The following is a 12897-nucleotide window of genomic DNA, read 5'->3' on the forward strand; positions in this document are numbered from 1 at the left end:
TTGTTTCAACTGCTTCCCTTATAGAAAATAAATTCATATTTATCAGTTTCCAAACCAAGAAATTCATTGTGTGCTTTATCCCTTAAGCTCAAGCAGTAATGGACTGACTTTTCTAGACTTGACCTATAATTCCACTGTTTTCTTACAACTACCAGCTGATCCACAGAAAAACTGACAAAGCTTGGTTCTTCCATACCAGTTTTGTCCAACTGTACTCTAGATAAGGAATAAGAGGTGCCTTCTTCTACTTTGGAAACCCTGGTGGCATAGTGGTTAAGAGCTAGGATTGCTAACCAAAAAGGTCACCAGTTCGAATCCACCAGGCGCTCCTTGGAAACTCTATGGGGCAGTACCACTCTGTCCTATAGGGTCGCTATGAGTCAGCATTGACTCAACAGCAATCGGTTTGATTTGTTTTGTTTTGTTTTTTCCTACTTTAGGGAGCCCTGGCAGTGCAGGGATAAAGCGCTTGGCTGCTGATAGGTCAGCAGTTTGAACCCACTAGTCACTCCATGGGAGAAAGATGTGGCAGTCTGCTTCCAAAGACATTTACAGCCTTGGAAACCTTATGAGGCAGTTCTATTCTATCCTTTAGGGTTTCCATGAGTCGGAATCAACTCAACAATGGGGGGTTTGGTTTTTTTCTACTTTAATATTTTTATAACAAAGAGTTTAAATCAAGCAATCTTTTGTTTCACTCTTTAATATTCCCAAATAGATATTAATGAAATTTTTATTTCAGGACAAAGGTATAAAATGGTCCTGGTAGAACAGAACAGCATAATGTATTTCTTCCAGATAGTTCTTGAATACTATGAATACTTATGAAAACATTTCCATGATAAAATCACATCTTCAGATATGGTCATCAGTGAAGTGATCTGTTTATTTACTATTCAAATATAATACAGTAAAAGAAGTCCACACAGGTGTGATGGATGCAGCTGAGTTATCTGAAAATAAAGGGGCCAGTTGAAAATGGTCAGAAGAATGTAATCAGATAATATAATCAAAATAATAAATGAGTTAAAATATTCATTTTCAATGGAGGACTTCATAACTAGCCAACTACAGATGCCTACTTGACCACACAAATAATGAATATTCAAATAAAAACCGCCTATTAGTGTACTTACAAAGAAAATACAATAATGTCTGGTTATTGGAATGATAATTTGATTTCTTCATGATCTTTTAGAGAATAGTCAACCCATAATGACCTTTTCTTTGTCCCTTTTGGATATTATATGTCCAATTTTTTTCAAGTTTTACAAAAACTTCACAAATACATATTCTTCACAAAAAATGTCAGTACGTGACTAAATAGTAAGCCTAGATATCAGTCATCTGACATCATTTTTAAAAATGAAATCAACTTAAACGATATATAAAACTTTTTCAATTTTTCATAAATCCACCAGATTTCTTTCAGACAATTCACTTAGCACTGAAAATTAAGGTTTATGTAAACATTTCCAAAAATGAACGTCACGACACTTACAAATGTTTAAACCAGAATTAGAATTAAAACAAAAGAACTCCAGTTTAAAAATGGTCAAAAATACAGAGTAGTATTCATTAAATCTACTAAGCCCCTCTCTATTCTGATAATTTGGTAAAAATTCTTAAAGACATATTATTACAGAAACGTAACACAGTGAATATACAGGAAATAGTCATTTTTGACAGTTTTGACTGAGTTTTTACTGAAAGATGGTGAGATTGTTTTATTAAAATACATAAGTGTGGAGTGTGCATGTGTATGTAAGATTTCCAAAATGAAAGCAACTCTGCTCTATTCTAAAGTTTGTAAAATAATAACGCACTGATAGCATTTCAGGCACTACATTATGAATTTCATATACATTATCTCTAATCCTATGACATTTGTGCAGGTTAGGTTGGTGTTGTTACCTCATTTCCCAAATATGTACATCAGGGCTCAATAATGCTCATTAAATCTGCCTAGTGCTAGTGAGCAGTAGAGCTGAGATTTAAATCTCAAAGTTTTGCTCCAAAATCATAAGCTTTTCCTAATACACATCTCAAAAATTTAGGTTTTCTGTTTGAATGTTCACAACCTAAATTCACACTGTTTAATTCAAAAGAACAAAAAAGTAGTACAAATAAGGAAGGAAAAGTAAGCCGTTATGTTGGTTGAGTCTGCAAAACTCATAACACATAACAAAGAATCCTAAATACAATAGCTATTCTAGGGTGAATCTTTTCCTTTCAATGTCAGATAGCCTAATAGTGCATTTTGTAACCCAAAATTTGTCTGCTTTGACATTGAAGGGCTGATGACATTGCCCCCCAACCCCGCCTCCACTCAGAGAAATGAAAAATGGGGGCTAAACCTGGTGCCAGGAAATTGAGGCAGCCAGACTAAATCCTTCAGGTCACCAAGGCAAGTCTGACAGAGCTGAGAATGGCCACACATTTATTAGCACTTTCAGTCTCAGAGGTTAGGTGCTTTCAGTTGTAGAAGTCTAAAGCATAGTTTTGAAAACATAAAGAAAAATTGAACGCCAGAAAGCTTTCAGTTGAATAGCATTCTTAGTTTTTTTAGCATTACGAAAAATTATCACTACAACTGCCATGTCAAATATTCCATAAAAATTATAGACTGGTGAAATGCAAATTGGAGGTGTCCTCAAAGGTACCATTTTAGTAAGATGTGACGTCAGGCACTACATTATCGACTTTATCACCTCCTAAACCATAAGAATTCAGACTAGATGGCAAATACCTCCATCCTTTGACTAAATGTATCCTGTAGTATATCCTTGTCATAAATTTAGGAGTGTGAAAATATGGACAAAACACACATGGATAAGCACTCTTACAATTTTAGACTTCCAACATAACAGAGAAATGTTCCCTTAGGTTTTGCCTCACGGACATTTAACAAGGTACAAATCCCAGTACATAAGCAAGCAAACCAAAACCACTCGATCAATACAACATTAAGGTTACACATTTAATCACATAATCAGATCACTATTAAGTAAAAGCCACCAATTCCCAACTTGCCACACAGCATTAAAATGCTTGAAGTAGCCTCTTTGGTCAAACCTGCGGTAGGTAGCAAAACCTGTCAATAATAAAAAGCACTTAGCAGAAAAAAAATCATTGAAGAGTGACATGGTACCCAGAAATGACACAAAGCAATCACAAAGAATCAAAAAAAATTGTTTTTTTTATAATTTATAAGTGACTTTTTAAATATATAATACAATCTAATTGACTCACATTTGATTTACATATATATAATACAAAAATATTTCCTATAGCTTCATCCTAATGAAATCACCTATTTAGTGAGCTGCTTATGAATACGTAACTATTATTTGAAAATTTGTTTATCCTGTGAGTCAGCCAAAGTAACGGAAAGCCATCCTGGTAAAACAAGTGGCATTCACAGCACACACAAAGAAATTTCAATATAAACACTTACAAAAAGAATACAATGAATGTTTTTATAATTTTGCCTAGGGAGGACAGTTCATATAGAGGCAATCAGCTCAAGGGGCAAAACTTTGCTTCTGTTTTATTTATTTTAGGAACATATATTGCACTTACTTTGTCCCAGGCACTATTTTAAATGCTTTACAAATACCAAGTCTTTGAATACTCATAGCAACCCTATGAGGTAAGTTACATCATCATCTTCATTTTACAGATGTGAAAACTGAGGCACAAAGAGATTCAGTAAATTGCCAAAACTATTAAGGGGGCAGAGCTAGGAGCTAAACCCAGGCAGAGACCACACTCATAGCCACTAAGTTATGGTACCTTTCTTTGAAAGGTACAAATCTGTCCCAAAGATGTAATGTGATCCTACATTCCTTCTTTATCTTGTTCATTCCTTTTTGTGGTTTTTGAAACCCTGGTGGCATAGTGGTTAAGAGCTATGGCTGCCAACCAAAAGGAAAGTGGTTCGAATCTACCAGGCACTCCTTGGAAACTCTATGAGGCAGTTCTACCCTGTCCTATAGGGTCACTATGAGTTGGAACCAACTCGACAGCAATGGCTTTGGTTTTGGGGTATTCTTTTGTACATTAACTACTTATATAGTCTCTGGGGACACAACAGCAAGCAAAAGCAAACGTACCTGTATTCATGGAGGCTGCAGTCTGGTGGGGAACACAGGCATTAATGATAGATTCACACACGAGTGTATAATTATTAATTACAATAGGTGCTATGAGAAAAAGAAACAGGTTCTCTGAAAGCATGTGCCTAGGAAGTCAGGGAACGTTTCTGTGAAAAATGACACCACGCGTGAACTGTAGTTCAATACGCAGGCATTAACCAGGTGAAGAAGTAGAGGAGCTGGACATGTACCTTCCCCCAATTTCCATGCAGCTGTGCTCTGTCTCAGTGATTGATGTGGGGTTGGGAGGAGACAGAGCCTGACCCATATCCCAGGAGCTTTCAAATACTGCTTGGCTTGAGAAATATATAAAAGTATGGTAAGATCTCAGGGTTGGACAACTGAGGGCAAACATGGCCCCAACTGGGAGAAAAAGTAGCATTTCCAGCCTTCCCTGTCTTTGGCTCTCCTAATAAACTCTTCTTTTCCTCCTATAACCATAGGAGGAAAGTATGAATGATACTGTATCCAGAAGAGGAATTTTTGTGGAAGTTTACTTCTTTTGAAGTTTGAGCTATGAGAATTCACGTTGACTACTTCCATGACATCAACAACCCTCATATAAGGTCAAACAAGTATACTATGATTTAGTCTTCGCAGCTGTATTCCAGGGACCCAGGACCATAGATATCACCTTCTATCATCTCTAGCATTTTAACTGGCTTTCTCTAGGCCTTTTTGTGCTTTCTAAATAACTATCTTGAAATGTAAAGGCCGACAGAGTTCATGAGAAAAAGTGAAAGTTTGAACAATTCTAAGCACAGCAGAGCAGAAAGGCTACTTCCTGCTGTTTTCATGCCTCACTCCTATTAATACATTCCCCCACAGTGTTGGTTTTATTTTTTAATAACAGCACAACACGGCTGACTCACATTCACCATATGGTCCTCTTGGACTCCCAGGTCTCTGTCTGCTGTACTTGTGCCTGCCTCGCTAGTCTTTTCTTAGCCTTTATCTGTACAATTATTTAGATGTGTTCATGTCTAAGAGACACTTGGATTTATCCTTATGGATCTTGATTTTAATTTCAGCAGATCACTTCTCCAGCATATTCCTTTCTCAAACATAATCTCATTCAGGTCCTTATACGGCCTCACTCAACTCACTGACAGAGCCTCCAAATTGATTTCTCTGCCATCACCTTTCCCAACTATGACCCTCTCTTTGCACAGTCATGATGTCACGCTTCAGACATTAAAGCACGTTAGACAGCTGCCCCTTGCATGAAAATAAAACTCAAATTTCGAAGAATAGCATTCATAGCCCTCTACGATCTGTTCCCATCTTCTCTCCCACCGAACACTGACCCCATGTGACCTAGGCATTAACTACCATACAAAACTATTCACTTCGCCTTCAAATTTTCTAAACTTCTCTGCTTTTGTTCCAACTCTCCATTCCTCTAGATTGTCAACATTCCTAGTCTCCCCCGTTTCTATTCTCAAAATCTCCTCAATATTAAGGCTCTATTTCCATATTTTGCCTATTCACCCCATTCAGAATGTCTCTCCATCTCCCGTGCTTTCACTGTATTCTGTATCACTGTAAAGACACCTTACAAATCTAAGGATACCTTTACTTACAGGTAAAGGATACCTATACCAAATATGGCTGGTATAACCAAGACGAGCTTCTCAAGTTCTCATAAAAACACAAGGAATTAGGTTTAAAAAGTTATCATAGTTTTAGGCTATAAAAAAATATAGTTAAGTATAAGGTTCTCAGAGACACTTGTTTGTAAAACCAGCCAGCTACAGTATGGTTAAAAGTATATGCTGACAAGTTCTGTGTGTGTTTGTGTGTGTTTTCAAATCATCTTCTTTAATTGTACCGTAACTATTACTTCAGCATCATTCTTCCAGAACCTGATGCATCCACAAGTTTTAAGCTGAATACTTTGAAAAAACATTTTGTAGACTTTGTATTTTCCCTTATTTGCTTTTGTTCATTATCTTGGTGCTTTAAGGCATCTTTTTCTGAGCTTGGTCTTATAGCTGAAAATTGAATCAGCGGAGTTTAAATATATCTTCTCTCTCCTGGAATGAACATAGTCACCCATTTTTTTTCTACCAAAAGTAGAATCAATAATTGTTATATTATCTTATCAAAGGGAATGGAACTAAACTGTGCATATGTAAATTGATGCCAAATTTTAAATTTGGGATATAAAGTTATAAAGCCCTACCGTCCAAAAGCATAATTCCTGAGGGGCTACTGCTATACAAGCAAGTTGTATGTATAACCTTCTTTTGAGAGGAAAAGAACAACAATAAATGTATGTGGAACAGAATTGTTATGTTCTTCTGGGATGTAAATGTAACTAACATGCTGGACATTTATGGATTAAAAGTAAAAGTGGTTTAGATGGTTTCTAAGTTCTGCTTTCATGTGGAGTAGGCAGCAAATAGCCTTTGCTGCTGGGGGAACTTTTGAAATGGAGTAAGAATGAAACCTGATTACCAAGGTTGATTTGGTACCTGGGGAAAAGCACTTCAGTTGCTGTACCGGGAAGCCAGTTCTCTCCTACTGAAGTCGGGTTTTCCTAAAGTTGGATACGTGAGTCCTCTCACCAGGAATGAAAAATGGACAAAATAGAGCCCAAACACAGATACTGGCACCGTAAGAGAAAAAGGATAAAGGGATTAAATGGGATGCAAGGGAATGAAGGGATACGAAGGCAGGAACAGAGGGCTCAGGCAGCGCATTCTGAGAGACGAGATGACAAAATTCTAGAGAGTAGAAATCTGGAGTGAAACGTTAAGAAACAAAGCAAGCCTATAAACACTTGGCTGAAAGGCTTGCCAAGTTCTAGAAATGATGGTCATTTCATGACAAAACAGATTGGTGGATCAGGCAGATTGAATCACTCCAGTTAAGAAGACACTGTCTCAACTCAGCAGCAGAACTACTTCCAGTGGGGATTTATAAGCAGTCCATGTGCATGTAAAAAGGGTACAGACACAGCAGGGGAAAGTGGCCAGTGCAGACAAAGGTAACAAAGTGAAATGAGCAACATGAGAAGCCCAGGTGAAGAACAAAAGGCAAACAGGAAGACCAAGAGACAGAGATGTTACTACACCAAAAACCCTGGGACCCATGTGAGCAAGGGGGATGAGGGGAAGGACCAGGCGCATGCAGACACGTAGACGCATCTTCTGTAGAAATACTTAGAACGTACATATGTTCATCACTTCTAACATCTTGCTATGATTTTTAACCAAACTGAACAATATTATTAGTCAAAAAACATTTAAGTCACAAAGCTGGAATCTCAAAATGGTACCACTATATCAGGAATATCTGAGTCTTTTCGGATCTTACCACCTTATTATCAGGTTGTATCCCAGCCAAGTTGGCCTACAGGATAATTGGACAGATGGATTGGCTTACACTTTTCCTAGGAATCAGGAGAATGAGGAACCACAGAGTTTGCATCGTAAACAGAAATGAATACATAATCAAAATCAACTAAACCCTGATGATGCTCTCACCTGACTAACTGCACCACTCAGCTCTTGACAAATTAAATCACAAAAAAACCTAGCTGCTCAGGAAAGTGAGGCCTCCAATGTGAATTCAGATACAGTTTTCTTTTGTCACTTCTCTGATTGTTGGGCAACTTCTCTTACCCTTTCGATGGATACTGCTCAGTACATTATCTCCTTGGCCTAGTCATTCCAGGTGTGGCCCCTCTTAAAATTATCTACCCACACTGCTCCCCTAAAAGAAGCCTGGGTATCATCTAGTTAACCTGGTAAATGCCTAAATCAGGAGAGAAACTAAGAGCTGTCACCCACATGTCGTTTGAGACATTTCACCAACGTTGTAACATTTTATAGCAAGGTACGTAGAATCACAGTGATTGGAAGGCATTTTCTCAACTCCCCAACAGAACTGACAATGTGCAGACATCCTAAAGGATGTCACAGTACCACTGATACACAGACCTCAGAATGATCTTGTCCTTCACTAGGTGAATGTATAAACTGTTGTACATCCACACTTTGGGGTATTATTCAGCAATAAAAAACAAATCAGCCATCGAGCTACAGAAGGACCTGGAAGAAACTTAAATGCATACTCCTAAGTGAAAGAAGTCAGTCTGAAACAGCTACATACTGTATAAGTTCATTACATATTAAATATATTAAGCCTCTGTCCATCATATATTTCCACACTTTTCTGTTTGTTTACCTTTTTATTTTTCCTTTTTTAAAATTATTTTGAAGCTTTAGTGTCACATTTAACCTATCAGTTGTTTACTTTTAAATTCTTTTCCTTTTCTTTTCTTAGAAAGGCCTTCTCTACTATCAAATTAAAGTACTCATCAATATTTCTTTCCAGGTTGTTTTTGCAACAGTTTTTCACAACTTAAATGGCTATAACCAGATAGCACAGAAAAACCCAGAGAATAATAAAAGAAAAAAGATTTCTCCAAGCTTAGTATTTTCAAAAAGGGAGCCACTAATGATACAAATGGAAAACTACTTAAAATATAGTTGAGGTTATCACAAAGTCATGAACAATGTTATATTTGAGAAATTGGATAAAACAAGCACAATATCAGAAAAATGAAAAATAGTGGCTCAGGATAAAAACACGGTCGGTACTACAATAAATACATCAGCATCTAGATGGTCATGGGTTAACAGTAGCAAAAGTTATCCGTAAATCATTTTTTATACTAATTTTCATCTACATTAGCTCCATGAAGCTTACAGAAAAAAAAGATGCCTGCTCACAAGATTCCATTTCATGTCAATTAAATTAGAAAAGAATACCTATTGCTAGCATGTCAGTGCAGGAACTGGGTATAATCAAATGCAGCATGAAGCCATATAAGCTGATCTTTCAAGAGTTATAGCAAACAATATGCCCATAATCACTACAACCTTCAACTCAGTACCTCTACTCTTAGGATTTTTAATAGAAAGTTATGAGCCCAATGATGTTCATTTCTACATTATTTACAAATAAAAATCAGAAATAAAATAAATGCTTAAAAATCCAATGAAATATGTAGCCATTAAATGATAGTTATAAAATCTATATAACAATTGGGAACTATCTATGAGTTTTAAAAAATAACAAAACACTATACACATACTATGATTACAACCATGCTAAAAATGAACGTGAACAAGCCTGAAAGGAAATAAAATAAAAACAGCATATGCCACAAGGGTGACCAAGAATTAAAATTGCTCTTTTTAAAAAATCTCCTTGGTTGTAATACTGTTTGCACAACAAAAATAATTAATACTTAATAATTGTTTCAGATCTGTATTTCCTATGGTGTATTCTGCAGAATGCCAGCTGTCATTCCAACATGATTGAGTGGGCTGGTAGAGTCTTTTTAGCCAAATGAATATAGGATATCTGGATGTATGATATTAAAATTCAGTCTAGCTATACTTTCTTTTCTTTTTGGGTTGTTTGCTTGTTCAATGGTGGATACCCTCAGTGACAAAAAAAAAAGAAAGACAAATATGTTGCAATTCTTTAACTGTTCACTCCATATCTTTAAAGGAATAATATATAAACTAAATAAGTTTACTGAGTAAGATTTATTCCTTTATTTACTGCTGTGTACTTTATTTACTGGCTGTAAACCAGGAGCCTTGGTGGTATAGTGGTTCAGAACTATGGCTGCGAACCAAAAGGTCAGCGGTTGAATCCACCAGCTACTTCTTAGAAGCTCTATAGGGCAGTTCTACTCTGTCCTATAGGGTCACTATGAGTCAGAATTGACTCGACAGCAATGGGTTTGGGTTTTGGTATACTAAATGCTGAGATATATATTGTAAAGGATATTTAAATGAAGAAAGCATATCCCTGCTTCACAGACATTCATAGTGAAGTGGTAGGTTAATGAAGGGGAGATAGAGCCGGGGTAACAGATGTCCCAATAATTCAAAGATAAGGCATAACATAAAAAAAAAAAAAAAATTTTTTTTTTTATAACATAAGCAGGGTACAAAGAAAAGGATATAGAAGTTCGGACATGAGTGAGATGAAATCATTTTAAGGGATCAGATACAAGTTCAGAAACCCTGGTGGCGTAGTGGTTAAGTGCTACAGCTGTTAACCAAGAGGTCGGCAGTTCGAATCCGCCAGGCACTCCTTGGAAACTCTACGGGGCAGTTCTACTCTATCCTATAGGGTTGCTATGATTCAGAATTGACTCAACAGCAGTGGATTCAGTTTGGTTCGGTTCGATACAAGTTCAGGAGGGAGGCTGGACTTAAGGACATGTAGAAGGTCTCTTTGGTCGAGAGAGGAAAACAAGTCCAAGGTGCTCGTGAAAGAGAGACAGGGACATGTTGGGAGAACTGTGTTTCAGCCCTGTCAGCCAGACGGTTCCCATGGAGGAGCATGAGAATGTCTTATTGGGATATGAGCTTGAGATCAGACCACAGGAGCCCTGAGTAGCAGGCTAAGGTATTTAGATTTAATATGGTGAGCCACAGCAACACATTGAATATTTCCCAGTAAGAAAGATTAGAAGTATGCAAAAGTAATTGGGTGCAGGTGTGTGTCAAGATTAAGGGCTGTGACATTGCAGAAATGACACTTAGGAATGGGGTGGGGGAAAGGGGATACAGAAAAGGAAAGAGAGAGAGAGAGAGTACAGATTAAATTCTGTGACAGGAGGAGAGAGTTAAGCAGCAGCCTGGAGGTTTCTGCATGGTTCAAAAATCTGTCATGGGAAGCCAGCAAGAAAGGAGTTTAGAAAGTTCATATGTCAAGAAAAGTCAATAGTGGTGAACAAAAATCAATGAGTGAACCAGAGGGATTTAGTAAGGAAGGAGATTTTTTAAAGATTGAAGTACAATTCAATGAATCCATCTAGAATCATCTTTAAATATATTTCATCGTAGTACTACTACTGCAAAATAACACAAATAGACATTTAGGACACATGTTAGAAGAAAAGAGAATACTCTTTCTCACCCTTCTAAACTCAATGGGGTCAAAAGGCTACAAAAAGCTTATTTAAGCATCTCATGAGGTCACCCCCTTAATCCCTAGGTCCAAATTACTTCATAGGGATTGAGTCTTGAGTCTTCCTCCTTGAGACCAAGGAGGCAGTGAGGGCAACATTAGTTTATCCATTAACCCTGTCGATTTCAAAAGAAGAGGAACAAAAACTGGTCCGTTCAACATCTTCAAACATACTATGACGTGGTGGTAGAATTCTTCAGACTGGACAAGTCATTCACTAAAACCAGTGTATGTGAGATGGATCTCAGAAACACCCTGGAGGCCCTCTCAATAACTTTCATCATTTAGAGGTTTAATACTTACAAGTATTTGCTGATATGATTTTAGCTACTTGGAAATCATTTTTACAAATCCAGTAACACTCCTGTGTGCACACTCATATGCCAATACATATACACCTTGTCTATACTGGACTTCAGGCTCATGTTCCTGGACACCCTGTTATGTATTACTGCAGGCATAAAACTAGTGTGCAAGGGGGCTGTTTCTGTTGCTATGGAAAATATCATTTAATTTCCTAATCAGTAGGTATATAAATGTAAAACCATAGCATTTGATTATTTCCAAAGTTTGCCAACCAAATTGGTTGTTCATATATAAGGATAAATACCCCATGTTTTCAACACTCTTATTCAAAGCAAAAATTAAGGACTTAAGCTGTCTCACATTTTAAGGTTTATAAATTGATTTGTTGTACAGAAGAGAAATGAAAGAATGGAACAAAGAATCTAAGTCAGTCATTTATTCTTCTCCTTAAGCAAGCTATACGAAAACACCTATTTACTACCAAATTAAAATAAGTGGTGATATTTGCTTTACAGCTAGATTTCTTAGAATCATAACTTACCTAGTGGTTATGATTTACAAAAGGTGGTTATAATTACAAACTGTGTTTCAGCAACCCATCTGTTACGTAAAATGAGGCCTAACTGACATCTTCTTCTTCCCTCCTCTCCACCAAGGTCTGCCTAAATTGGACACTGCAATAAAGTAGAAAAATTAAATTTCTAAATTATAATTATATACAAATTACGCAGATGAAGCGCAAACTTTTAAAAAGGGTAATAACCAGAGCTATTTAAAACATAAATGAAGTAGCTTTAGACCATATTCCTGTGACAGCTGGTTGGCTTGGTTACTTTTAGCAAGGTGTTGCTGCATCCAACCCAGAGCACACAGCAGTGAACAGACCCAGTTCCTGCCCTTGGAAAGCTTAGAGTCTGAAGATCTTTGCACGAAACAGCTTTATCTGTTCCACAGCCATATTTCATATGGAGTGTGAAGGCAAATCCTTAGATGTTTGCCTGAAAAGCTGTGATGGTCAGAGGAGTGTCAAGGCCAAAGATATATCCTTGAAACTCATTCCATGCTCAGAGGAACAACTGGAGGCATACCCTCTCTTGATACTACTGTAAGGATAACCAAGTTACCTCATTTGATTCTCATTTTGATCTTGCTGTAGTATGATGCCCAAACCAAAACGAAACTATTGCCATCAAGTTGAATTTGAATCATGGTGACCCAATGTATTGTTGTTATTGTTAGGTGCCATTAAATTGGTTCCAACTCATAGCAACCCTATGTACAACAGAACGAAACACTGCCCAGTCCTGCGCCATCCCCATGATCGTTGTTATGCTTGAGCCCACTGTTGCAGCCGCTGTGCCAATCTATCTCGCTGAGGGTCTTCCTCTTTTTCGCTGACCCTTTACTTTACCAAGCATGATGTCCTTCT

At 37.2% G+C, this 12897-nt stretch overlaps 1 protein-coding gene across 1 annotated transcript in view; it reads right to left on the minus strand.

Moving 5' to 3' along the window:
- The window catches only part of CTNNA2 (catenin alpha 2), a 1322153-nt gene that overhangs the window by 1287560 nt on the left and 21696 nt on the right, over positions 1-12897 (minus strand). The gene's annotated exons all lie outside the window — the stretch shown is intronic.

Source organism: Elephas maximus, chromosome 17, assembly GCF_024166365.1.
Source record: "Elephas maximus indicus isolate mEleMax1 chromosome 17, mEleMax1 primary haplotype, whole genome shotgun sequence".
NCBI classification, from domain to species: Eukaryota; Metazoa; Chordata; class Mammalia; order Proboscidea; family Elephantidae; genus Elephas; species Elephas maximus.